At 41.9% G+C, this 26,215-nt stretch overlaps 1 protein-coding gene and 1 non-coding gene across 2 annotated transcripts in view; one reads left to right on the top strand and one right to left on the bottom strand.

The window, feature by feature from the left end:
- Positions 1–26,215, bottom strand: part of kmr (kramer) — a 1,412,209-nt gene that overhangs the window by 540,425 nt on the left and 845,569 nt on the right. The window lies entirely within an intron of this gene.
- On the top strand, positions 13,021–13,092 carry TRNAT-UGU (transfer RNA threonine (anticodon UGU)). The gene has a single exon. It is a non-coding gene; the product is annotated as a tRNA-Thr (tRNA).

The following is a 26,215-nucleotide window of genomic DNA, read 5'->3' as shown; positions in this document are numbered from 1 at the left end:
GTACAGGTCAAGAAGACCCTTCGAAGAGTGTAAGGCAAGTATCCGTAGTCACAACACCAAGTGAGATAGAGTCCGTCCACCTTTGTCTCCAGGAATTAACCTGGTACTCATGTTTGGTGTAGGCTGAATGAATCTGAGGGCTATGTGTCTTACCCTAAGAGAAAATAACGTTTGTAAATTACACTGGTCCACAAAATGAACAATTTTTCTTTCACAAGAATAAAAATAAGAGATTCTAGAAGTATTTTCCATGCTGAATTCAAATATAATTTCAGTTTTACCCCATCAGGCAGGAGTTTTGTGTCATATTCATTTGAATTTTTTAATAATTTGTACAAGAACTCTTCACTGTGTAAGACTGGCCTCATTTCGTATGGCAAATTCGGATATGTAACTGTAGGCCTATAACTTGATTTAGACGTGATTCCTTCACTATTTTTAAACAAAAATAACAATCGCATCGATGATCCTTCAGTTCCCTCAAAACCAAGAGAAATGCACACAGCATATGAAAATAAAAATCCACAGCCTGTTTCCAGACATTCTACTGGGTCAGGAATGGAATGAATGAAGCCCCCATCTAGCGGCGAGGATAGGAATTATTGTGCCGGCTGCCGAAGCCTGTCGCACTCCTCTGAGGCAATGATTAATGAATGACAGATGAAATGAAATGATATTGGAGAGTGTTGCTGGAATGAAATATGATAGGAAAAACTGGAGTACCCGCAGAAAAACATGTCCTGCCTCCACTTTGTCCAGCACAAATTTCACGTGGAGCGACCGGCATTTGAACCACAAAACCGAGTGGTGAGAGGTCGGCGCACTGGCGTGGCATATGATGTGTACCATTTTTCTATACAGTCAACAGTCTAGAAGACGAAACACAGCATATACTTGGGGTTCAGCTGTTATGAAAATCACCCACTCGACAGTCAAAGTGAAGTTCGTAACATTCTTTCACAAGTCGCGTGAAATGTCGCCTGAGACTTGAAGGTCTACTCACCACAAATATAGCAGAAAATATCTGCGTGATTTACACACTTTCTTGGCATGATGGAGAAAAACAAAACACTAAACCACAGCATACACTGAAAAAAATCTCACGCGTGCATATCGAGGCGCAAGAGCTCCGTGCACTGTGCATCGTTCCGACTCGGCTCAACTCGGCTTTACTCGGATGGTGTAGTGCGCTGAGAGTGACGAAGCGTTCGGTGATAGACGGCTTGTTTATCAGTGAAATAGATAAGCGCAAGACAACAACATAATAATGGAGCAACCTGTTTCAAAGAAAGCAAAGACATCCGAAAGTCCATTTCAATCGAACTGGGAACGTTTCGTATTTCTTTGTTAGTCGTGACGATAAAGCCAAATGCTTAATCTGTGAGACAATAATTATGAGATAAGTTAACCAAAAAGATCTGTTTTCCAACACAAAGGCTTTGCTCAAATTCTACGAGAATTTGTCAAAGGAAGATTTTCCTAAGCTGCATCGAGAAGCAGCTAAGATTATTTCTATGTTTGGTTCCACATGCATATGTGAAAGGTATTTTTTCCTGTTTTGACTTGTACGAAAACTAGATTGCGTGTAAGTAGGCCTATTTCTGATTGTAGTTTAAAGAAGGCTCTCAAATTGCTGTCAGCCGGTCCCTGGTAACTGGTATCATTGCAAAGATAAAGGTAAAGAAGAGCTAGAGAAGGTAAATTGTCTACTCAAACCAAATTGAAAGAAGAGTGTTTTAACACCGGTAACGTTGTCCCATACAACAGTGTCACCGCTCATCGCACATAAACATTTCGCAGTGAGGAGAGGAACAGCGGGGAAGGTGGAGAAGGCGAAGATAGGCTGAATGGGTGAGACAAGTGTAGGGGAAGTGGAGTGGGGGTCAACGTAGTGAAGTCGTCTCCTGCACCTTGCGCCCGTGCACTGCACGGCGCATGCACCCTGAGAGGCCCTAGTCTACACAGTACTGACCCATCACAATGCCAAATTAAACAGGTTTGCACGTGTCAAAACAGGAATGAACCTTGTCTTTTGATACTCCAGCATGATATTACAAATTATTTCGTTAAATGCACCTTGAATGAAATTGATACATATGAGATGACAGGTAAAAGAGAATGCTAAAATCAAATTTGAAAAAAACTGCTGTCACAAAAAGACTATACCTGATCGAAAAATTCTGACTACATATCTGAGTTTCGAGTCATATTCATTTGCACTTTTTTTTATAATTTGTACAAGGACCTCTTCATTGTGTAAGACTGGCCTCATTGCAGATGGCAAATTCGGACACATAACTGTACATTTTGATTTTGACGAGATTCCTTTAATATTTGTTAAACAAAGGTAACAAGATTCACTGGATTCACTAATCAGATTTCTTGTGAAGAAAACCTTGTCGACCAGTGTTATTAGACTTTCACGGAATGAGGGGTAGCGCGGTTTGAGTTACGTAGTTGTCAGCTTTTATTCGGGATATAGTGCGTATGTTGCGTCAGACCCTCGCAATATCAGTTGAAAGATGACTGCACGCACGCAAACATGGGCGAATATGGAATTGTGTAATGAGATCGGGTTTTTGCGTCTAAAAGGCTCCTCTTCAGCGGAAATGCATAGGTAACTTATTGAGGTGTTCCTATATGACGTCAAATCATATGCAGGTGTGAATACTTTGGATTCTTACTTGAACATCCTCCTTACTTCCCTGACTTGGCACCCAGTGATTTCCGTCCTTTCGAACCGTTTAAGAATCGTCTTGGTCGTAAGCGATTCAACGACGATACATCCGTTCAGCATGCCGTCATGACGTTGCTTCAGGGATTGGCCGTAGACTCCTTCCATGCAGACCGAGCAAGTGGTTGCGGGGTTTGAATCACGTAGCTCTCGGCCTGTATTCCGGAGGTAGTGGGTTGGAACTCCACTGTCGGCAGACCTAGGAGGGTTTTCCATCCTTTCCACACCAGGTAAATGCTGGGGTTGTACCATAAAATCACGGCCGCCTCCTTCGCATTCCTAGCACTTTTCTATTGCATCGTCGCCAAAAGACCTAACAGAATCCGTGCGACATTAAAGCACATCCAAAAAGATCTGACTGAAATAGAATGGTGAAGGTAAGAAATGTTTTCTAGACCATACCAGAAAGTAAGGAGCACTGCAGGCAGTATGAGTAGGAGTAGCATTATCTGATCTTGTAACCATTAACACGTCCACCTGCGTAGCGTAACGGTTAGTGTAATTAGTTGCCGTCCTCGGGGGTCAGGATTCGATTCCCGGCACTGCCATAAATTTAAGAATTTCAGAGGAGAGGGTATGTGGTTGCAATGGTACGTGGAGCTCACCTCCATTGGGGGTGTGCCTGAAAAGAGCTGCAACACCTCGAGATGAGGACACGAGTTAACGGTTTTGTTTTTACCATTTAGAGGAGGATTCCTCAAGGCAGTATTATTGGACCTTTATATTTTCTTATCTACATACATTATATGAGTAAAGAACGGGAATCAGAGGAAAGGTTTTTTGGCGGTGATGTTATATTGCATAGAGTAATAATAATAAATAACTTACAAGATTGTGAGCAACTGCAAAATGACCTCGATAATGTTGTGAGATGGACAGTAGGCAATGGTATGATGATAAACGGGGTTAAAAGTCACGTTGGGAGTTTCACTAATAGGAAAAGTCCTCTCAGGTTTTTTTTTTTTTTTTGCTAGGGGCTTTACGTCACACCGACACAGATAGGTCTTATGGCGACGATGGAATGGGAAAGGCCTAGGAGTTGGAAGGAAGCGGCCGTGGCCTTAATTAAGGTACAGCCCCAGCATTTGCCTGGTGTGAAAATGGGAAACCACGGAAAACCATCCTCAGGGCTGCCGATAGTGGGATTCGAACCTACTATCTCCCGGATGCAAGCTCACAGCCGCGCGCCTCTACGCGCACGGCCAACTCGCCCGGTCCTCTCAGGTTTAATTGCTGTGTTGTTGGGTGATAGTTCCTTATGAGGATTACTATAAGTACCTGGGTGTTAATTTATGCAAAGACCTTCATTGGGGGTAATCATATACGTGGTATTGTAAATAACGGGCGCAGATCTCTGCACGTGGTTATGAGGATATTTAGAGGTTTTAGTAAGGATGTACAGGAGAGGACATATCTCTATTAAGACCCCTAACTAGAGTATGGTTCCAGTGTATGGTACCCTCACCAGAACTGGAGAACTGGAAAAAATCCAAAGAAAATCAGCCTGATTTGTTCTGGGTGATTTCCGGCAAAAGAGTAGCGTTAAAAAAAATGTTGTTGCGAAGTTTGGGCTGGGATGACTTGGTAGAAAGGAGACGAGCCACTCGGCTAAGTGGTATGTTCCGAACTGTCAGCGGAGAGATGGCGTCGAATGACATTACTAGACGAATAAGTTTGAGTGGTGTTTTTAGAAGTAGCAAAGATCACAAAATGAAGTAAAAATTGGAATTAAAGAGGAAAATTTGGGATAAATATTTATTTATAGGAAGAGGAGTTAAGGGTTGGAATGATTTACCAAGGGAGATGTTCAATAAATTTCCAAATTCTTTGCAATTATTTAACGAAAGACTAGGTAAACAACACATAGGGAATCTGCCACCTGGGCGACTGCCCTGAATGCAGATTGGTGGTGACTGATTGACTAAAATATGAACAAAGAAAATAGTCAAATGTCCCTAGAGGGCCTAAGCAACACGTGTATGAAAAAAAAGATAACAGAAATTTCGCGACTAGTGAAAGGATAGATGAACGTATTTTCACTACTTAAAGAGGAATGGCATTCAAAACCTTAGAGCTCCACTACAAACCACCCAGCGAATAGGTTAAGCGGATTCAGTCACGTACAGTAGTTGTGAGCTTGAATTCGGGAGATTAGTGGTTCGAACCCGATCATCGGCAGCCCTGAAATTGTTTCTTCCGCGGTTTCCCATTTTAACGCCGGGGAAAGGCCACGGCCGCTTCCTTCCCAGTTCTATCCCTTTCCTATAGTTACGTTGTCGGGAATCCTCCATGTGTTAGTGCGACGTTAAACAAGTGAAAGAAAAGACCGCAACAAACTGCTGTTTGCAGAACTGACGAAGATCAAGTGGCAGTGAAGGGGCTGAGAAGTTCTACCTCATTCCGCTATGTTACTCGGTTACGGTACGATGGAATCACGTCAGATGGCAGCAAGAACCTTAGATTCTTGTATGTTCTGGTCGCGGACTGTTAGAGACCGCATGGAACCTACTTTTTTAACCGACTCCTGTTAAGAACAGTAAACATTCCTTTGGAACAAGCCACGATACTGTGACCTCTCAGTGCATGTAGATTTCCAAGTTACAGGACTAAATATACCGACTAGATAGGTATTGTAACGACAATAGGAGAGGAAAGGGCAAGGAGGGAGAAGGAAGCGGCCATGGCCTTCATTAAGGTACAGCCCCAGCATTTACTTAGTGTGAAAATGGGAGACCCCGGAAAACAGTTTTTGCATAGTAGGCTTCGGCCAACAGTGGCCTCGGCTGGTCCGTGGTCCGACAGCTCTGCTCTGCACTCCGGACACACCGAGCAGAGGAGGGGTGGTCGCTGCTCTGCCGTAGTTCTACGCCTCTGTATTTGGGAAACGGAGAGGTGTCTGGTCCCCACCGTCGGATGTCCTGATAAATTTTTCCGTGGTTTTCCATTCTCTTGCACTGGGCAAATGCCGGCACAGTTCCTAGTATAGGCCACGACCGCCAACCCTCTCACATTCTTCGAACATCTCCCTGGCCTGAGAGACGCCGTTACCGTCTAGGAGGCCCGCCGTCTCCTTCAGGGGAGGAATGAAAACAGTGGTAGAAGTAAATAATTATTCCAAGATATTTGTTAAAAGAACATATATTTACAAGGAACATTATAATTTAAATTTTGAAACGACCGAGCTCGATAGCTGCAGTCGCTTAAGTGTGGCCAGTCTCCAGTATTCGGGAGGTAGTGGGTTTGAATCCCACTGTCCGCAGCCCTGAAGATGGTTTTCCGTGGTTTCTCCATTTTCATAAAAAGCAAAGCTGTACTTTAATTAAGGCCACAACCGCTTCCTTCCTCCTCCCAGCCCTTTCCTATCCTATCGTCGCCATAAGACCTATCTGTGGCGGTGCGACGTAAAACAACTTGTAAAAAAAAAAGACAAATGAATCGTGTCAATTTTCGACTAACAGACGATCATCTACACATTTAGGATCAAAACTGACCGATGTGGAATAAATGAATAAATACCGTAAATAAATACCGTAAATAAATAAATAAATAAATAAATAAATAAATAAATAAATAAATAAATAAATAAATATACTCACGTAGAGCCTGTGCAATCTGTTTGTGTAGGGATCTCCAATCTCTATTCAAACATTTCTGGAGACAGCAGTAAGTATAATGGAGCTAAAACTGTAATGTTCTTCAAGGTAAGAAGCACGCCTGTTCTTAAACATTCCTATGGTTCAACTCTCTTTACCGAAAACGCGCACCTTCATAGTTACACGAAGCTAGAATAGTGCAAACGAAGTTAACAATTTATGATGTTGGAGGTATTCTTCAACTTGGTACAAAATTCATGCTATATTTACCCTGCTTTATCTGTAACATTCCCTAACGGCAGAACGGATGTTAGCTAACACACGGAGCATAATAAAGTACAGCATTGTCTGCTTCACGTAACTCCTTTAGCTTGTGGATTCACCGCCACGTCGGGAAGGTGGGATATGCCTCCCTTCAAAATACAAGGTAGCTTCTAAAAAATAAGGTAACAAGAGCTCGCAAGGAGAAACTTTGCTTTATAGACAGAATAACTTTGGTACCCACGGATGACGGGAAAATCCTATAACATAGGCAAAGTTATCTAACTTCCAGATACTTTCCGCCAATATTCAGGCATAATGTTTTATTCGAGACGCAGTAGTAATCCCATCACAACAATGGTCAATGTAATGTTATTGTTGATTAGATTTGTGAGCGTTCGATATTGCAGGCCTTCACTTTCAGGGCAGGTTTCATCAACGTGGGTTAAACCTTAACCCCGAGTTATACAGTTTTAACTCTGAATTTCAGTAGTTATTTATTCTCCGACTGTGTGATATTAGGGCAGGGGCTGCCTGGCCGAGGTGGTAAAGGCCCGGAAGGACGCGGGTTCGACTCGCCGTCAGGAAGTCGTAATGAAATGGCGTATGGCTTTTAGTGCCGGGAGTGTCCGAGGACATGTTCGGCTCGCCAGATGCAGGTCTTTTGATTTGAATCCCGTAGGCGAGCTGCGCGTCGTGATGAGGATGAAATGATGATGAAGATAACACACACACACCCAGCCCCCGTGCCAGCGGATTTAACCAATGATGGTTAAAATTCCCGACCCTGCCGGGAATCGAACCCGGAACCCCTGTGACCAAAAGCCAGCACGCTAACCATTTAGCCATGGAGCCGGACAGGAACTCGTAAAATTTAAGAAGCGAGATTTCCACTTCCGGAGGTGCATATGGCCCTGAGGTTCACTCAGCCTACACCAAAAATGACTACCAGGTTAATTCCTGGGGGCAAAGGAAGCCCCTTTTTAACGCATGCACAACAGTAAATTTGTAAGGATACAGATACACCTCCTTTATGGTAATGTTTCGATATCACGATCTCTTTATTCCCTCTCTCACAGATGAACGGCGTTGAGATTTCGTTGGACTTCGTTCCAGCCTTTCTTTCACTCGAGCAATGTTTTCTGTTGTTCGAACTCTTTTCGGATAGTTGCTGTTTTTATTCGCTATAGAGCCCATCGCACGCCATTCTGTCACGAAGTTTCGCTTTACAGACTTTGTTGAAGGATTTGCCAAATCACTATACCTCGGATTTGTAGGTGGTAATAGGTTAGAATGCAAAGTAATTTGGAATGTGAGAAGTGTTATGCAACCCGTTCTACCAAAATGTAGGAAGAGTAGCATAAATTCAAGAAGTTCTATAGGCTGTACCCCTAATATCTATGCAAATCTCATAGCATAACCGTTGTAAATTGTAGGCTATACTTGTTACTGGCTTAGGTAAGTTTGCATTCTAACCTATCAGCACCTAATAATCCGGACTCTACAAATCACTTCCCGTCTTAAACCCTTGCGCAAACCGTTCCGCACAGATTTTCCACGAATTGTGCTTCGCATAACGCTCGACAATGAACACGCGCTGTTTTATCGTGAACACTATTTTGTGTTGCATTCAAATGGTCACTAAACACGTCTGCTCCTCTCAATCACTCACTAACTCACACGTAATGGCACAGAGACGTATTCGGGAGATGCGCAGATATGTGACGGCAACCGGTTTCTAGCATTTTCTGTGATGGGCAGTTCTGTTCATTAACAAGGGACAATTCCGCGTCAGTCTTGTGTTTTTGGGGCCAGTTTTGTTTTACGATGTGACAGTTCCTCAATTTCGAATTCGCACCTCATTCTCCGTATAATCATACAGTACAGTACAAGCAGCTGCAAAATTTGCTAACTTCAAAGTGGACATACTGACAAAGTAGAATGTGTACTTATCAAGGTGTGAATAAAAGGAGGCATGCGCCTCGATGAAGCTAAAGGTATGCAGCCAAATGCACAATTGAGCTTGCGTGTTGCCTGCGTAGAGACAGGGGCAGACGCACGACAGGTAGCCGCCAGTCATACTGTAAGGAGTAACTAAATGCATTTTAAGAAAGTCATTTGATTGTCCTGAAGTCGTGATATTAAAACATGAGCGAGGAGAAGGTTAGTAAGAGTTGGAGCTAAAACAAACCTAGTGAATGTGCCATTTCTTGGATTGTTCCTAGTGGATAAGCCCAGCCCGAAGGCGTGCTCACAAAGCAATTTCTCGGAGATAATCATAAGTATAGACAGACGATTTTTTTTATTTGGCGTGACTGTGAGGCACCTGTGTTCTCCACAAAACGAGAATTGAGCCTTACAAAGAAACAAGAGAGAGGTAGAAAGAAAGGAGGTGGCTTATTCAAAGGAAAGATGAACATGACATACTGTGAAGTGAAAGACCGTTCTACTGTAGATTTAATATCATTTTAAAGGTATATGCATGACAAACAGTTATCTAGACCCGGACGCCGAACTGAAGAACTTTCTCAAGGGCTGTAACAGAGTCCGGAGCATAGAGAACTTAGCAAATAACAGGCAGAGGTAATAATAATAATAATAATAATAATAATAATAATAATAATAATAATAATAATAATAATAATAATAACCGGCCTGGGTGGCTCGGACGGTTCAGGCTCTGGCCTTCTGACCCCAACTTCACAGGTTCGACTCTGGCTCAGTCCAGTGGTACAACCTCTTATAGGTAGATTTGCTCGCACGTAAAAGAATTCCATTAAATTCCGGCACCTCGGCGTTTCCGTAAACCGCAAAAGAAGTTAGTAGAACGAAAAGCCGATAATAATAACAAATAATAATAATAACACCTTTCAAAATTTGCTTTAAGTCTTATGGCGACAATGGGAGAGTAAAAGGCTAAGAGTGGTGAGAAGGAAGTGACTGTGGCCCTAATTAAAGTACAGCTCCAGCATTTGACTCGTGTGAAAATGGGAAACCACGCAACACCATCTTCAGGGCTGCCGAGTGTGACGCTTTTTTTGCTAGGGGCTTTACGTCGCACCGACACAGATAGGTCTTATGGCGACGATGGGATAGCAGAGGCCTAGGAGTTGGAAGGAATCGGCCGTGGCCTTAATTAAGGTACAGCCCCAGCATTTTCCTGGTGTGAAAATGGGAAACCACGGAAAACCATATTCAGGGCTGCCGATAGTGGGATTCGAACCTACTATCTCCCGGATGCAAGCTCACAGCCGCGCGCCTCTACGCGCAGGGCCAACTCGCCCGGTAGTGTGACGTTCGAACCCACTATCTCCCGAATGCAAGCCGAGAGCTACGTTACTCAAACAACACAGCCACTTGCACGGTAATAATAATAATAATAATAATAATAATAATAATAATAATAATAATAATAATAATAATAATAATAATAATAAGACAACTCGCGATTGAACGAACGCCAGTTCAATGGATTTCGGATTTAAGTGACACAATCCGGCATATAAATACAGATGATAAATATAATTTAAAAATACACAGTTCAAAAAAATTAGAGGAACATGTTTTTTAACGTCTGGTATGTGAACGTTAGTTTGGTAGATGGGTTTCTAATGGTCGGACAGCATACCTTGAGACCTCAGCTATTCAGGGTATGTCAAATCAAATTTATACTCCACCTGTAGGCGTAGCCATGCATTAAACTGTCAGGTGACCCTTCAAAACAAAGTGAATAGCGGTGCGTCCGCGTGTCGTTGTGAGGTACACAGACTACTGCGGTTATTTGAGCACATTGTACGTAAACCAGCACATCCCATAAGACATCGTAAGGAAGTTCAAGTCGCAAGGGCCGTCACTTTGATCCAGGAAGGATGGCCTTTTCGTCGTGTAGCTGTGGATCTCAATGTATCTCCGTCAGTTATTCAACGCTTGTGGAATCGCTACAGTGAGACAGGCTAGTTCACAAGGAAGGTGGGACAAGGTCGTGGACGCATGCCAACCCCACAGGATGACCGATGTCTGTCCATCTGTGCGTTGCGGCGTCATTCAACAACTGCCAGAGAACTGCAACAAGACCTCAGGAGGTCCACTGGAGTCACAGTGTCTGACCAGACAGGAAGGAACAGGTTAAGAGAAGTGTCCTTACGTACGACCCAGACGTTCCTGTTCGAGTGCCCCGTTTAACGCAGCAACATCGCGCAACTCTCCTTCTGTTTGCAACTAGACATTCATTCAAGAGATGGAATGGCTAGCAGTGAGTCCCGACCTTGCTCCCATCGAGTATATGTGAGATAGGCTTGACAGAAGTGTTCGTGGGCGACCTGTTCCACCACAGACTCTCCAAGACCTCGATCAGATTCTCATTGAAGAATGGGACCTGATACCGTCGACTTACGCGGAGCATGCCACGTAGGTTCTAAGCTGTGATAAATGCTCGTGGAGGACATACACCATACTGAAGCTCTATAATTGTGATAAAAATCCGCCCTGGGATACTTCAACGTTAGAAAAGAATAAAGGTTTAGTTGGTAATATACCTGGGTGTGAGGTGTTGTTTTGTGGAGCATGGCATACGTTCAAAAGCATGTTACCCTAATTTTTTTGAAGTGTGTAATTATTGCACGGAAATCAACCAGAATACGATTTTAGAGGCTTTGGACACACTGATTTTCGTAAACTTTGAATTAGGCTGGTTATAACTTAGGTGAGAATGCCCCTGAACAACGGCTAGACATCGATGACCCAGTCTCCTATATTCAGAACCAGGAGGAAATCGGTGAAGATGTTATACGGTGTGATGGGAAAGCTGATGATGACGAAGCAAATTGAGTGGGTGGTTAGAGAACACATTAACGACATTATCTCGTTCACAGGTACCACACGAGATCTAGAGGTAACTGCTTTTTACGAAGAATGTCAGTACTTTTGTTCGGTAATTATTCAAAAACAGCACAAAGTGGAAAGGCGAATTTACAGTCAGTAGAATCTACTAGTCCAGATTTCGCTTAATTCGAACAACCGTTTAATAATACGAGTAATACATACATGCAATTACAGTACAAAGCTGAGTTAGGAGCGCAGAAAGCTCTGAAACGGATGAATGTGATCACGATGAAGCAGGTGATATTATTAACCCTAAGCCAAACCGTAGTGGAATTGCAGACCGTCTAAACATTGTAATTAAATACGTTGAATATAAGAACAATGAAAACATATCTGCATATTACGGACATTTTAGGCATCTGTGTGTGTTAATTATTAAAGACATTAGTATCAAAGGACAACAACAGATCAGTAGTTCCTTCAAACCAGTAAGAATGTCAAGTGTGGTCAATGAAGCCGTTCCTTGATTGCCATGTTATAATTCTGTACTGCACTAGTTAGTCCGTACTTTGTAGGGCCTAATGCTGTATTGCATTATATCTGGTAGGCCTACACTAAATAATTTTTGTATTTCATACATTTAAGATATTGTAGTGTACACGTTCTTTTTACTGAACAAAATGTTTAAATATGTAACCTGGCTCGTTTCGTAAGTAATATTGTTTAATCCGGACTTTATTAATTCGGACAAACTAGAGTCACAATTAGTCCGAACTTATGAGGTTCTACTGTATATAAAAAAGTTCCCGTTAAAGAATATTAATACTGATGAAAGTGTTATTTATGTTCGTACGGTTCACGATTTTGCGGATAACGCTTAGCCCCTAATAGTCCGTTAAATGGAGACTTTTCTGCAATAGTTGCTGAATGGTCAGCTTAGTGGTTTTCGGTTCAGACAGCTCCGAGTTCGATTCGCACTCAACACCCTAGCAGTGTGAGTGCAAGAAGCCGAAAAAGAAGCTGATGGGCTGAATAGCTGAGACGGTAGAGTGGTGGCCTTCCGAGACCAACTTGGTGGTTTCGAACTCTGGTCAGTCCGGCGATAAGTGAAAAGGTGCTCAAGAATGTCAGGTCGTGTCAGTGGATTTACTGGCACGTAAAAGAATTCCTGTAGAACATAGAACAAAATACCGGCACCTCGGGGTCTCTAAAACACGTGCTAAAAAGTATTTGGGGAGATGTAAAATAATAATAATAATAATAATAATAATAATAATAATAATAATAATAATAATAATGGGTCCAAGGAGTATAAAAAGATATGACAGAGATTGGAATAACAGACGATGTAATACAACACAGAACAGCTTTCAGAAGATTGATACAAAATTTCAACGGTTTCCAGGAGAAGAAAAAGAACACATCTGGACACAAGAGAGCAGGAAACAGCAGAGTGAAAGGATGAAGAATTATTGGAAGTCAAGAAAAGATGGGCCAAGATAAATGCACAGGGTTACTTTCCGTGGTCCTTAGATGGCCGAAATCGAAGAAATAATAATAATAATAATAATAATAATAATAATAATAATAATAATAATAATAATAATATCCGCCTTCTTAGCTCAGTGGCAGAGCACTGGTCTTGTAAACCAGCGGTCGTGAGTTCAATATTCACAGAAGGCAATTAAATAATAACAGGTGAGGCCGCCTGGGCGAGGTACTGATCATTCTCAGCTCAGTGGCAGAGCACTGGTCTTGTAAACCAGCGGTCGTGAGTTCAATATTCACAGAAGGCAATTAAATAATAACAGGTGAGGCCGCCTGGGCGAGGTACTGATCATTCTCTCCAGTTGTATCCCCGACCCAATGTCTCACGCTCCAGGAAACTGCACTTGAGGCAGTAGAGGTGGGATCCCTCGCTGAGTCCGAGGAAAAAGCCAACCCTGGAGGGTAAACAGATTAAGAAAGAAATAATAATAATAATAATAATAATAATAATTATTATTATTATTATTATTATTATTAATATTATTACTACGACTCCCTCTTAAAATTGACCTCGTGTTCTAGTCAAATCGAATGTAACTGTCCCCACGACTTACAAAGCTAATAACAGATACAAAAACACTCTGCTAATGGACCGTGGAACCAACTCCACATCCATAACCTACTGTTTAATTAGATTACAGAGCAGGTGTTTCTAACTGGCGACCAGCTGGGCTTTTCTTGCCGCCAGGAGAGTCGTTTTTAAAATACATTAATTTAATCTATTTTCATTTTTATTAAAACCATCGGCTAAGAAATGGCAAACTGTGGTTTAACGCTGTGGAGAAAGAAAAACCACGGGACAATTTAATTTTGCAGCCAGTAATAAATTCAACGGAATCATTTTTTGAAGTACTCTGTATTGTCACATTATTCACGAAATGGTCCATTCTTCGTTAGAAGGAAATGAGTTGTTCAAAATTCCTGTTGAATTCACGTTCACTGTTTTAAGTTTTAATGTTTAAATATTATGCTATACATTGGGATCGGCGATCTCTTACGAAAAATGGACGCGACACCTTCATGAAACGCAAAAGGAAATTACAGACATGATAATAAGCTTTTGTCGTGTCAAGAATACAAGGTGAAATTCTTTAGCTTTTGGGCTTTTGTCGTGTCAATAAAAAAGGTGAAATTCTTTAGGTTTCGCAGGAAACATTGCTCCGAGTCTTCAGAAGAAAATCTCATCTCATCTGTTCATGAGCAATGAATGAATAATACCGTTTTGAATTTAAGAATGCTTCGCCGTTGGTCTATTGTAAATGGTACTCTGCCAGGCTGAATGGCTTGCAGGCGAAGGCTGTGGCGCATGGGCGACTGATTCGATCCATCTTTGGTACACGTGGAGGTCATGACCAGGCGTATAAACAGGTGCAAGTAGTAAGGTGCAATTCTCATCCGTTTCCGAGAAATTAATGAATGAAAAATTGCACTGCGCTTAACTGCAAGCTATGTGTGCTACGAAGACAACGAGCTCCGCTTCGTAAGCGCGGGATCTCTAGATCGAATCCCGCCGACGGACGAGTTTTTCAAATTTTTTTTTTTTTTTGCTGCGATACAGATAGGTCTTTTTCAAATATTTCACTTCTCTCACAAATTAAGGTGTATTCAATAATATCCATGGCCAATATCATCTTATTTAGTGCAGTAATTCGTCGCTCGTACAGCATGTTGGTGAATAAAAAATAGGTTGAATAAGTTCCACAAAATACTGGGAATAAAAGTATTAATTTTTCAAACAGCTCCTGTACAAATTTTTCAGAACCCTTTTCCGCTAAAAAATAATTTATTGGAATTGATTCGAAAATGAACATTACTAAAGACAGCTCAATTCGTGAGAGAAGTAAAATATTTGCGAAAAGTCGTCCATCGGCGGGATTCGATTCAGCGATCCTGCGCTTACGAAGCGAAGCTCTTACCGCAGCGCAGTGCAATTATTCATTAATTAATTTCTCTGAAACGGCTGAGAATTCCGCCTTACTACTTGCACCTGTTAAACTCCTGGCCATGCCCTACACGGGTACCAAAGGTGCATCGAATCGGTCACAAATGCGCCATAGCCTCCCCCCTTATAACATGGTTCAGGCGCTGACCTTCTGACTCCAACTTGGCGGATTCGATCCTGGCTCAGTCTGGTGGTATTACAAGGTGCTCAAATACGTTAGCCTCGTGCCGGTAGATTTATTGGCACGTAAAAGAAATTCTGCGGGAATAAATTCCAGCACCTCTGCGTCTCCGAAAACCTTAAAAGTAGTTAGTGGGACGTAAAGCCAATAATGTGATTATTTAAGTGGCACTCGTCCGCCTCTGTGGTGTAGTGGTTAGTGTGATTAGCTGCCACCTCTGGAGGTCCCTGTTCAGCACAGCAGGTGAGGCCACCTGGGCGAGGTACTTGCCATCCTCCCCAGTTGTATCCCCCGACCCAGAGTCTGAAGGGAAGACATATAAAAAGAAGAAGAAGAAGTGGTACTCTCGTTCGTCATTAGATGGCTGGCTCACTGTGCATCCGTGGGGATATTAATGAACAATATGATAGATTTTGGGTGGATCGCTCGGAAAACTACTTATTGCTCAACAAAATTTTGACAATCCAATGAAAACTTAATGAATAAATAAGATGATGTGAAAATTTTAACTCGGTGTTATTTCTGATTGCAGTACATGAGAGATGTTTCACGCACCCAGTTCAGCTTCCGTATTTTCTTTGTCCGGCTCCATAGCTAAATGGTTAGCGTGCCAGCCTTTGGTCCAGAGGGCTCAGCATTCGATTCGCGGCCGGGTCGGGGATTTTAACCTTCATTGGTTAATTCCGATAGTTCGGGATCTGAGTGTGTGTGTGTGTCGTCTTCAGCATAAGAATGCACCAAAGGTAGGGCTCTCCGGAGGCCACAGGTAGTTATTATATACCTTGTTTCTTTAATAATTCAATAATCCTATTTTATTGAAATAAATGTTCGTTCGTTCATAATCTGTTTACCCTCCAGGGTAGGTTTTTCCCTCGGACTAAACGAGGGATCCCACCTCTACCGCCTCAAGGGCAGTGTCCTGGAGCTTCAGACTCTGGGTCTGGGGATACAACTGAGGATGACCAGTACCGCGCCCAGACGGCCTCACCTGCTATACTGAACAGGGGCCTTGTTGGGGGATGGGAAGTTTGGAAGGCATAGACAAGGAAGAGGGAAGGAAGCGACCGTGGCCTTAAGTTAGGTACCATCCCGGCATTTGCCTGGAGGAGAAGTGGGAAACCGCGGAAAAATCACTTCCAGGATGGCTGAGGGGGGAATGGAAACCCCCTCTACTCAGTTGACCTACCGAGGTCCCGGGCCTCTGGGGGTGGCAGCTAATCACACTAACCACTACACCACAGAGGCGGACGAAATAAATGTTAAGCTGACAATTTTAATTTCAAATGCAAGTTAATTAATTTAATTTCATGTGGCTATTTCTAGTCGAGTGCAGTCCTTGTAAGGCAGACCCTCCGATGAGGGTGGGCGGTATCTGCCATTTGTAGGTAACTGCGTGTTATTGTGGTGGAGGATAGTGTTTTATGTGGTGTGTGAGTTGCAGGGATGTTGGGGACAGCACAAACATCCAGCCCCCGGGCCATTGGAATTAACAAATTAAGGTTAAAATCCCCGGCCCGGCTGGGAATCGAACCCGGGAGCCTCTGAACCGAAGGCCAGTACGCTGACCATTCAGTCAACGAGTAGGACTCACATGCAAGTGATTTTTTCCTATCTGCTTCTAAATTTACAATAATTTGAATCAAGCTTTTTTAAATTTGTTTTTGCTATTTGCTTTACGTCGCACCGACACAGATAGATATTATGGCGAAGATGGGATAGGGGAGGCCTAAGAGTGGGAAGGAAGCGGCTGTGGTCTTAATTAAGGTACGGCCTCAGCATTTGCCTGGTGTGAACATGGAAAAACACGGAAAACCAAATTCGGGGCTGCCGACAGTAGGATTTGAACCCACTATCTCCCGGATGCAAGTTCACAGCTCCGGGACTCTAAACGCACGGCCAACTCGCCCGCTTTGAATCAAGCTAGAGCAGTCACTTCTGTTCTCTTTTACTGAAATAGTGGTAGTGTCTTGAACAAGAGACAGTTGGTTTGACCAAAACAAGTTGCCTTTAAACTTATTCTTAAGAAAGGTCTTAAACTATGAAACGCATCCATAAATTTAAATTTATTTTCTCTTCATAATTTATAATATTTTCACGGCCTAGCACTCAGTGCTTTGATAAAGTTGTGACCCTTGTCGCTTTTGAATTTGGAAACCCCTGTTACAGAGGAACAAGAATGATTGCTCTTTCCCCAATTAAGAGATGTCTTTGGTTCGCAGCCTGACCTCGCTATTGTCTTCGCCGTACGCGCACAGATGAGCACTAAATTTCCCAAATAGCTAGGCGGGTCTCAAGCGACACCTGACATGTTTATGTTCGTACCATCTGTCGACTTAACTACGCTTCCCTAACATTGTTCTCTAGTAAATGGTGAATGATGTGCTGAATCTCCACCCCAGCATTGTTCTTCACACGAAGAATTAAACCACTTCTTTCACATCAGAACAGCCTCTGCGTGCACTGTGGAAACTCTACTGTAGGTAACTTATTAAGCAAGTGCCTTACTTTGAGATGCGTCTTGGTCCTATCTTTCAAGTCTCAGAATATTGGTATGTGAATTTATTCCTTATAAATGGGTCAGATTACTCGTCTTGATACACCTGTCGTAGTCATTATTTCCTGCTATCTCCAATGGTTTTATGAACATTTAATTAGAAGCGCGTTATGGTATGCCGCAAGTCGCAGTCAGAATACATCCATTCTGACGTCATAATGCCTTCTGTTTGGTAAAAACCTATCCATATATTCGCTTCTTTTATCCTACACTTCTTGATGTAAAGTTTGGTGTTCTGTCGTAGAAGGCAATGGTATTTTTAATCTCAATTCTTCTATATAGAACGGTTGCCTTGTGAGCTCGTACGTTAGTCTCGAAGGAGCATTGCTTGCCAAAATCTGGAGTTTTGTATTACTACAGAAAATTGCGTATGGCCTCCGGAGAGACCTGGTGTGGGTCTTTTTTCTGGTAGACGGCCTATTAGGTGACCTACATTACTGTGAAGATGAGGACCCTATCTAGGATGATTTCGCATGCTGAATACGTCAAACCCATCCAGCCTCCGAGCCACTGGAATTGACCAATGAAGGTTAATATCCCCAACCCGGCCAAGAATCAAACCCGTGACCCTCTGAGCCGAAGGCCAGTACGCTGACCATTCAGCCAACCAGTCGGATACTACAGAAACTTACTGAAAATGAGAAACATGCATATGCCAGAATGGGCATTTTTTTTTTTTTTTTGCTATTTGCTTTACGTCGCACCAACACAGATAGGTCTTAAGGCGACGAAGGGGTAGGAAAGGCCAAGGAATTGGAAGGAATCGGCCGTGGCCTTAATTAAGGTACAGCCCCGGCATTTGCCTGGTGTGAAAATTGGAAACCACGGAAAACCATCTTCAGGGCTGCCGACAGTGGGGTTCGAACCCACTATCTCCCGATTACTGGATACTGGTCGCACTTAAGCGACTACAGCTATCGAGCCCGGTCATAAAAAATACTCGAACATTTAAAAAACGTATATTATGTTGAATTAATGGTGGTGATTTTTTAAATTTCTAGTTTAAAATCTAAAACGCATTGCTTATCTAAATATTTGTAACAAACGTGTGGTGGGAGGAGGCTGATTCTTGTGGGATCAAAACTAGAACAAATGTCCTTATCAACATTTGCCAGCGCAAATAATACTAAGGCTTAACGTCCCCATCCGACAGACGAATCACTATCAACAGCGTTATATGCCTTCGCTCCACAGCGCGGTTAGAATTGAATCCAGGCTTTTCGCACTCAGTCTAGTTATTACACAGTGTATACCACCCGTCTCCTATCCTGTAAGCGAACTTTCTGATGCTGATTTTTTTGCAATAATGAGTCTCGAACTGACTAACCACGATGGCAAACGAATAGACTTGTGGTCTTAACAATCATGGCCACCAGGCAGGCTGATTCTATGACGAGGATGGGGGGCGTCCATCGAGTATGATTCGCTGCGTGTTGCTCTAGCTGAGAATAGTGTGTGTATGAGTCGCAGGACTTTTGTGAACAGCACAAACATTTGGTCCTCGAGCCAAGGCGATTAATCGTTTACGATTAAAATCTCGCGACCCAAAGGGAAAGCGAACGTGGAGCCCGAGGGTCAAAGACCAAAACACTGATCACTCTACCATGAAACATGTATCTCCTTCTATTTCACATAGTGTTGTAATATTAACTACTACACAGTGCTTTTCCAAATGTTCTAGTCCTGACTCGGGAAATTTCACTACGGTAAGTTGATCTTTATTTATTCAAACAGCCATAATTCCAGTTACAGCAGAATTAGGTGAATGACATTAAAATAGCCGATCACAGGGACTAGACATGAACAAGAGACTCAGGTAGCAGTGTTTACGAGCTTCTGAACAGTAGCAGAGTGTAGTCATTTCGTTCCCAATAACGGCCTTCATAAACTACCTCAACCAAACATCTTTACGAGCATATAAAAGCGCCGTGACGTACTGACGAGGCAACTTATCGTACAGACTGGTACTGCTGGTTGCATCCTTCGCCCTTCTTTGCACTCGCTGCTTCGCGATCTGCAGTGCCGAGAAATTTCCGAGAGATTTCATATACGGTACTAAACTTAGATTAACTAGGAAGCAGACGATTAATTTTACAATAAAGGTAAATATCACTTCCTGAAGAGAATTTGTTGATTGTCACACCATAACTCAAAAGTATAGGACTTTTGATGTCATTCCCATGATGATTACTTTCCTATTAACTTAACGCATTTTACTCACTAACAAACTAATATTTCGCTTGAAGGTTCACCGTTGACTGCGATTATTTATTCATATTTTAGACTTTTAATGTTCTTTTCTTCTTATTTTCTTCTTCTTCTTATCTAATACAGGAGGTTGGCAACAATCACAGCGAAGTATGCACGATGTTCGGCTGTCCTCATCGGGCTACTTCAATCTAGTCCTGTCTAGTCCCGTGAATTCTTCAGCCAAGGGTGTTTCCTTCGACTGCGACTTCTACGTCCATCAGTTTTACGCTACATTATTTTAGTAGGTTGTACTTACCATTCCTCATAATATGCGCAAGGTCTTTCTTTTCTTGATTGTACACGCCAGTATTCATTCCCTCCTGAGTACGATAGCATCGGAAACGTAGTCAGTCCATAAGATCCGTGACATCTTCCGAAAAACCAACAACGCCAACATAATTAAATATTACGTAACCGGTCATCGGGAGCCCACTTGTTTCAATCAACGAAGTATATTTGAGATGTCGCTTGCATAATTCTTACATGGTTTTACTGGACCAAACAGATTATTGTTCATCTTACCCTGATTTATTGCAAAGATTTGTTCAGCTCCCTCTGTGGTTCAGTGGTAAAGTGTCTGCCTCCAAGATCGCCGATACACGATAAAAGTCCTGGGACCAAAGTTGTAGATCACTCCAAATTGAACTAAGATTCTGCCATTCGTTTTGTGATAACGAATTACCGTTTAGCCACCAAATACCTCGGAAGGAAGGTATGCACAGTAATTAAAATTGCATCCAAATTTCCATATTTTTCGGGGGTAAAAAGTGAAAAATGTAAACATCTTGGTGTAGTAGAATTTTTCAAGTGCGGAAAAAGTCCATTCGACACTCCATGCCGTACGTTATCAGCAGATAAAAGATCTCTGGTAAGGTAACTTAGGGAGATCCCGACATGAGGGAGAACTCGACACTTTTAAGCTTAGCGCCTCTGGTAACCACAATACTGCACAGGTCAAACTTGCAACTACATTTACTGGAGCCGTATGGTTTTGGGCTCATGGTCACCCTGTTAGCTGAAGATTATCACTATAAATACAAGGCATATGAACAATTGAAGGTGAGTAAGTAAGTGATGATTGATTTAAAAGTAACTTGCTATAATATGATGAGTAGGTTGTGTAACGAAATAGGTAGATATGCGATACTTTTAAGATTATGTTTTAGGTTAGGCGCACAAAGCAAGTTCCGGAGAAGCGGTCATGCCATTTCCAAATCGCCAAACCTTCAGCTTGGTAAGTGTTGCGACCCTTGTCTGCCAATGAAACTCGGGGAGATCTAGACACGACAAGCTGGGAGATCTCGACACTGTCCAGATCTCCCTGAATCTCTAAACCGGGATACATATTTGGGGACATGGTTTAATGGTGCGTTAATTCTACAGTTTAGTAGGACTAATACATTATGACAATGTAGTGTATTAGGATATGTATAATATTTTTGTAATGCGATATTTTTATAATAATATTTGTAGTGTTAAATTAAACTCAAATTACGAAGGTTGGAGACGGATGATAAAGTAGAAGTTTCGCATTAATAGTTTTGCATCCAAATGGTTATAGGTGGAGGATGCCGCGGAAATATGTGTACAAAGGTCTGCTTGGACGATGGAATGCAGAAGATATAGCTGCTGCTATTAAGGACGTGAAAGAAAATGGAACTACTTTAGCAACAGCTGCGAAGTATTTCAGTATTCCGAGGAATACACACAGATCCAGAATACCATCTGGGATATCTACTGGAAAAAGGAGCAACAATTGACAAAGCTATGGAGGACCAGTTAGTCAACCATATTTTTTATCTCGATTCTAAAGGGTTTGGGCGAACAGTGACCGACTTACGAGAACTGGCTTTTAGGTTCACTCAGAGGAATGGTGTTAAGAAGCATATTTACAAACCAAAAGGCAATGGTTGGATATGACTGGGTTTCTCAAGAGCCTGGTAATAATGAAACTGGTGTTCAGCTCATATTTAAGGCAGGGAAGATTACCAGTGAAAAAGGAAAGAAAAATGTGTTTCACAACACCACGGCAGGAAAGGGATCTACGGTAACAGTAATGGTGTGTGGTAATGCTATTGAATATGCTATCCCACCCTTTGTTATAATGAAAGGGGTAAGGCAAAGATACACTCAAAAGGACTGCCCAGTGGATCAGTTGTTAAAATGTCCGAATCATTATTCCTTGATCATCTAAACCGTTACAAACCTCAGGGCAGGATTCGGTTCATAATCGACGGACACTCAGCGCACTGCAAAGATCCGGGTGTGCTTGATAAGGTATAAGCTGTATGAATAGGGATGCGGTGCTTCCCCGCCCCTCCCCCCCCCCCATCCGCCACGGTGACTTCGCAGGATTATCGGGAAATTTTACAGAATGGGAAACGTGAAAATGAAAAAATCCTTCAAATCGAAGGACAACAACGAGAACTCGGCGTGCGCAACGGGGAAGCTAGTTTCTCAAGCAGTCTTCTTTGATCTGAGAATTACTGCGCAGTATGTGACGACAACCGTAATGAGGCATGGGTCCAATGTAGTGGGGAATGCAGGAAATGGTTCCACGAGATGTGTGTGGAAAATGGAAACGATGAGCAGTTTATATGTACCCACTGTGTACAATAGTTGTGTAACTATTCGAAGGTCCTACCTAGTGTGAGGTTCTCCCTAAGTGCGGGAAAAATGAACATTATTTCATCCTTTACTTATTTGATAATTTAACATGTTATGAAATGTTATTTTTTCCATAAATAATAGAAAACATGAACTAAACTGTGTACAAAATCACCTGGGAAATAATTGAAATATTTTACAAATAAAGCATGATCAAAATTACAGGTTTTTGCTTAGCGTGTCGAGATATCCCTAAATGACTATAACACATTTGGTATTTATCCGACAAAATTCATTAAATACTCGGCCATAGACGACCAAGAGAGATTCGGTTTACTCTGCCATCTAGTGGGCCTAGAGTAAAATGTAACGTTGAAATTGAACGGGCAGGCAGCCAGATGGCGTCAAAGTAAAATGCTTGTACACCGTAGCTGAGGCCATACGATTATTATTCATTCATTCATTCTTGTAGATTCAGCCAACTAAGGACCATGTCATTCCAACTGTCTCCTTCCCCGAGCTTTAACATCTCCTCAGTATTCCCGCATTCGTTGCTGGTGTTGTTCCTTTCTGTCTTCGGTCCACATTTCAGCTTCTGCTTTTCTTGGAGACTCTTGTGGTCATGAAGTATCTTCTTAAGTGGGTTGCGCTCCAGTATATCATCATGTGTGATGCCCACCTCCTGTAAATCTTTTACTACCCCACTGAACCAGTTCCCTTTTATCTCCTTATCTTGGAAGTAGGAGAAGATCGCCTTGGTTGACTTTGCAGGGCCCATACTTCTCACATGACCATAGAAAGCAATCTTTCTCTTCCGCATCGCATTGGTTATCTTTTCTATGTGGAAACAGAGCTCGTGTTTTTGCCATCTTCAACGTTCACATCATTGCCATTTTATTATTATTATTATTATTATTATTATTATTATTATTATTATTATTATTATTATTATTATTATTATTATTATCAACACTTGACCTCGATGGTCATGGTCATTCTGCCATAAAATAATCTTGCTATACAGTGACAGGTAACCGGTACCACAGTGGAGGCAGACTGGGGAGATGCTTGCTTTTCTCCAGAGAAGTAGGGATAGAGTGCGCGGTCAGGCAGTGCTTTTCGTTTTTTGTTTGTTTTCTTATTTGCTTTACGTCGCACTACATAGCTAGGTTTTATGGTGACGATGGTATAGGGAAGCGCTAGGAGTGCAAAGGATGCGGCCGTGGCCTTAATTAAGCTGCACTCCCAGCATTTGCCTGGTGTGAAAATGGGAAACCACGGAAAACCATCTTCAGGGCTGCCGACAGAAGGGTTCGAACCCATTATATCCCGGATGCAAGCTCACAACTGCGCGCCCCCATCGCACGGCCAACTCTCTTGGTGTTTTCAGAATTACTCATTTTATTATACTATTGATAATTCATGTAACAACTGCTGACTTATCGGCCATCGGTACCTTTAGTATACCACATTCCATTTAAAACTGCAGCAACATTTTTTTTCTGTTTGTTTTGAATGACTAGGAGAGGCAGCGGTGAAACACACTACCGGTAATCCATTGTTAGATTCACCGGCAAGCTGCAGAAGCGTGGGTTGGCGTTCAGTTTCACTACGGTAGGCCTCAATTATTAATTAAGAGTGAATAATTAATGAAGTTGAAAACTAATGTAGATATTACTTTTCGTTTGAAATGACGTCTACGCGCTATCCAGTGAACGTCGGAACTTTCAGCTGTGTACGACACCTTGAGCTCCTTACAATCTATTGATATAGGCCTACGTTTCCTGAAGCACCGTCTGGTGCAGCAGATCCAGGACCTGCTGGCCGGGTTATGGAGGGTTAACTCCAGAATTACGTTTCTGTGGGTCCCAAGCGACATGGGAGTAGCGGAAATCGAGTTTGCTGATAGAGCTGCTAGAGAAGTGGTCCCATCACCCCCGTTGCCTTACAAGATTCCAGCCAGTGATATTCGTTCTCTGCTGAGACATGTGGTAATTTTTCACTGGGAGTTGTAGTGACAGGCCACCCTTCTTTAACATAAGCTGAAAACAATTAAAGGAACTACGAAGGTATGGTGATGCAAGTGTAACGGACTAGTATAACATAGAAACAACATTCTCTAACCCATGTGCAAATAATGGAAATATCGATTATTATTATTATTAAATTATAATTATTATTATTATTATTATTATTATTATTATTATTATTATTATTATTATTATTATTATTGTACCAGGCGGTACACCTCCGCGTCGCTAATTCAAACTTTGCGCCAGTTGAAACTCCTCTACTGGAGGAAGCCTGAACTCCAACAACCATGTTAATTCTAAAGGTTATCAGAAGATGTCGCTATCTGTAAATTTTGAAGAGTTCTGAACTGTGTCTTTTTCGATTTATTTTTGTTTTCTCTGTAGTGAGAAGTGTGAACATTCTCTTCTAGATGGCACTACTGAAGAAATACAACGGTGCACCCTAGTGCGAAGTGAAAGAACTTTTTTTGAAGAATTTTAGTATGCATAAGTTTGTTCTTTGTTAAATTTCTTTCAGTCATTGTTTAGGTTGGTTGTATAACCCTTCTCTTTCCGCCAGTTTTGAATTCGACCAATGAGTAATTTTTGTAATTAATTTTCCACCAATCCTAGATGTCTTCTTCAGTTTTGACTTGTAATGTTTTGGCCGTCCAATAAAATGCTTGTGGGCGGATGTTATCATTCATGAAAGGTCTCGAATGTTCCGCGAGGGTATATAAACTGCTGATTTTCGGGTCTCTGCGCCACTTCAGTAATATCTATCATTGTGTAAATTATGTAGCAAGGGGCGGGAAGCGCCTCTTTCGTCGGGCAGCGGTTCATCAATAAGGTAATGGCAAGGTAAGGTAAGGTAAGGTAAGGTAATGGGAGTGCAAGGACGCCTCCTCTCAAGTTGGTATTTTGGAGGCCATGTAATTGTCCTGTTTCTTTATTGAGTAGGCCTCAGTAGGTTGGGTATTTTTACCCCTGTTTTCATGTGCTTGGAGGTCAGCTTGAAGGTGGAGTTTGGTGTGGCCTTTGATAGGCTTGAACTTTAAGAGCGGGGTGCTCTTTCTTAAAATTTTGATTTCTGTGTGCCTCGAGCAGGCTTTACTGAGTAATAGGGAGCAAGAGCTCCTGGGCATGATTGGGGTTTTCTGCCCCTTTGTCAAACCTGGTATCTGGCTAAAGTGGGCTAATTGCTCAAGAATTATGTGTCTGGCTCTCGGAGCCCAAATCCTGTAACACTGTAATTGTACATTCTCGATTTGTTGCTAGGCTACTGAGTACCTGTTATATTTGTTATTTCTTGATCTTAAAAAGAAAATATAACCTTGTTAAATTTTAAATTAACTTTAATTTCGTATACTGAGACCTATTCATCCCAGCACCTTTTTTCACCTCTGCTAATCCACCAAACCACGGTAACAATTATTATTATTATTATTATTATTATTATTATTATTATTATTATTATTATTATTATGACTTGTGAGGTGGCTATGAAGTTGTAAATATCTATTGGTATTATTATTTACGTAGTTGTGTACGAACACTATTTGGTATAATCATGATCGTATTATTTGTGTGGTTATGTCATGAAACATCTGCTGTATATATATTAATATGAGTTTATTTAATGTAAGAACTCGTAATTAACAGCATATAATTTATTATAACCTGTATATATGATGTATGATCCATTGCAATAT

The sequence above is a fragment of the Anabrus simplex genome, chromosome 3, assembly GCF_040414725.1.
Source record: "Anabrus simplex isolate iqAnaSimp1 chromosome 3, ASM4041472v1, whole genome shotgun sequence".
Lineage (NCBI taxonomy): Eukaryota > Metazoa > Arthropoda > Insecta > Orthoptera > Tettigoniidae > Anabrus > Anabrus simplex.
The sequence above is the reverse complement of the archived record's forward strand: the minus strand, read 5'-3'. Positions and strand labels throughout refer to the sequence as shown.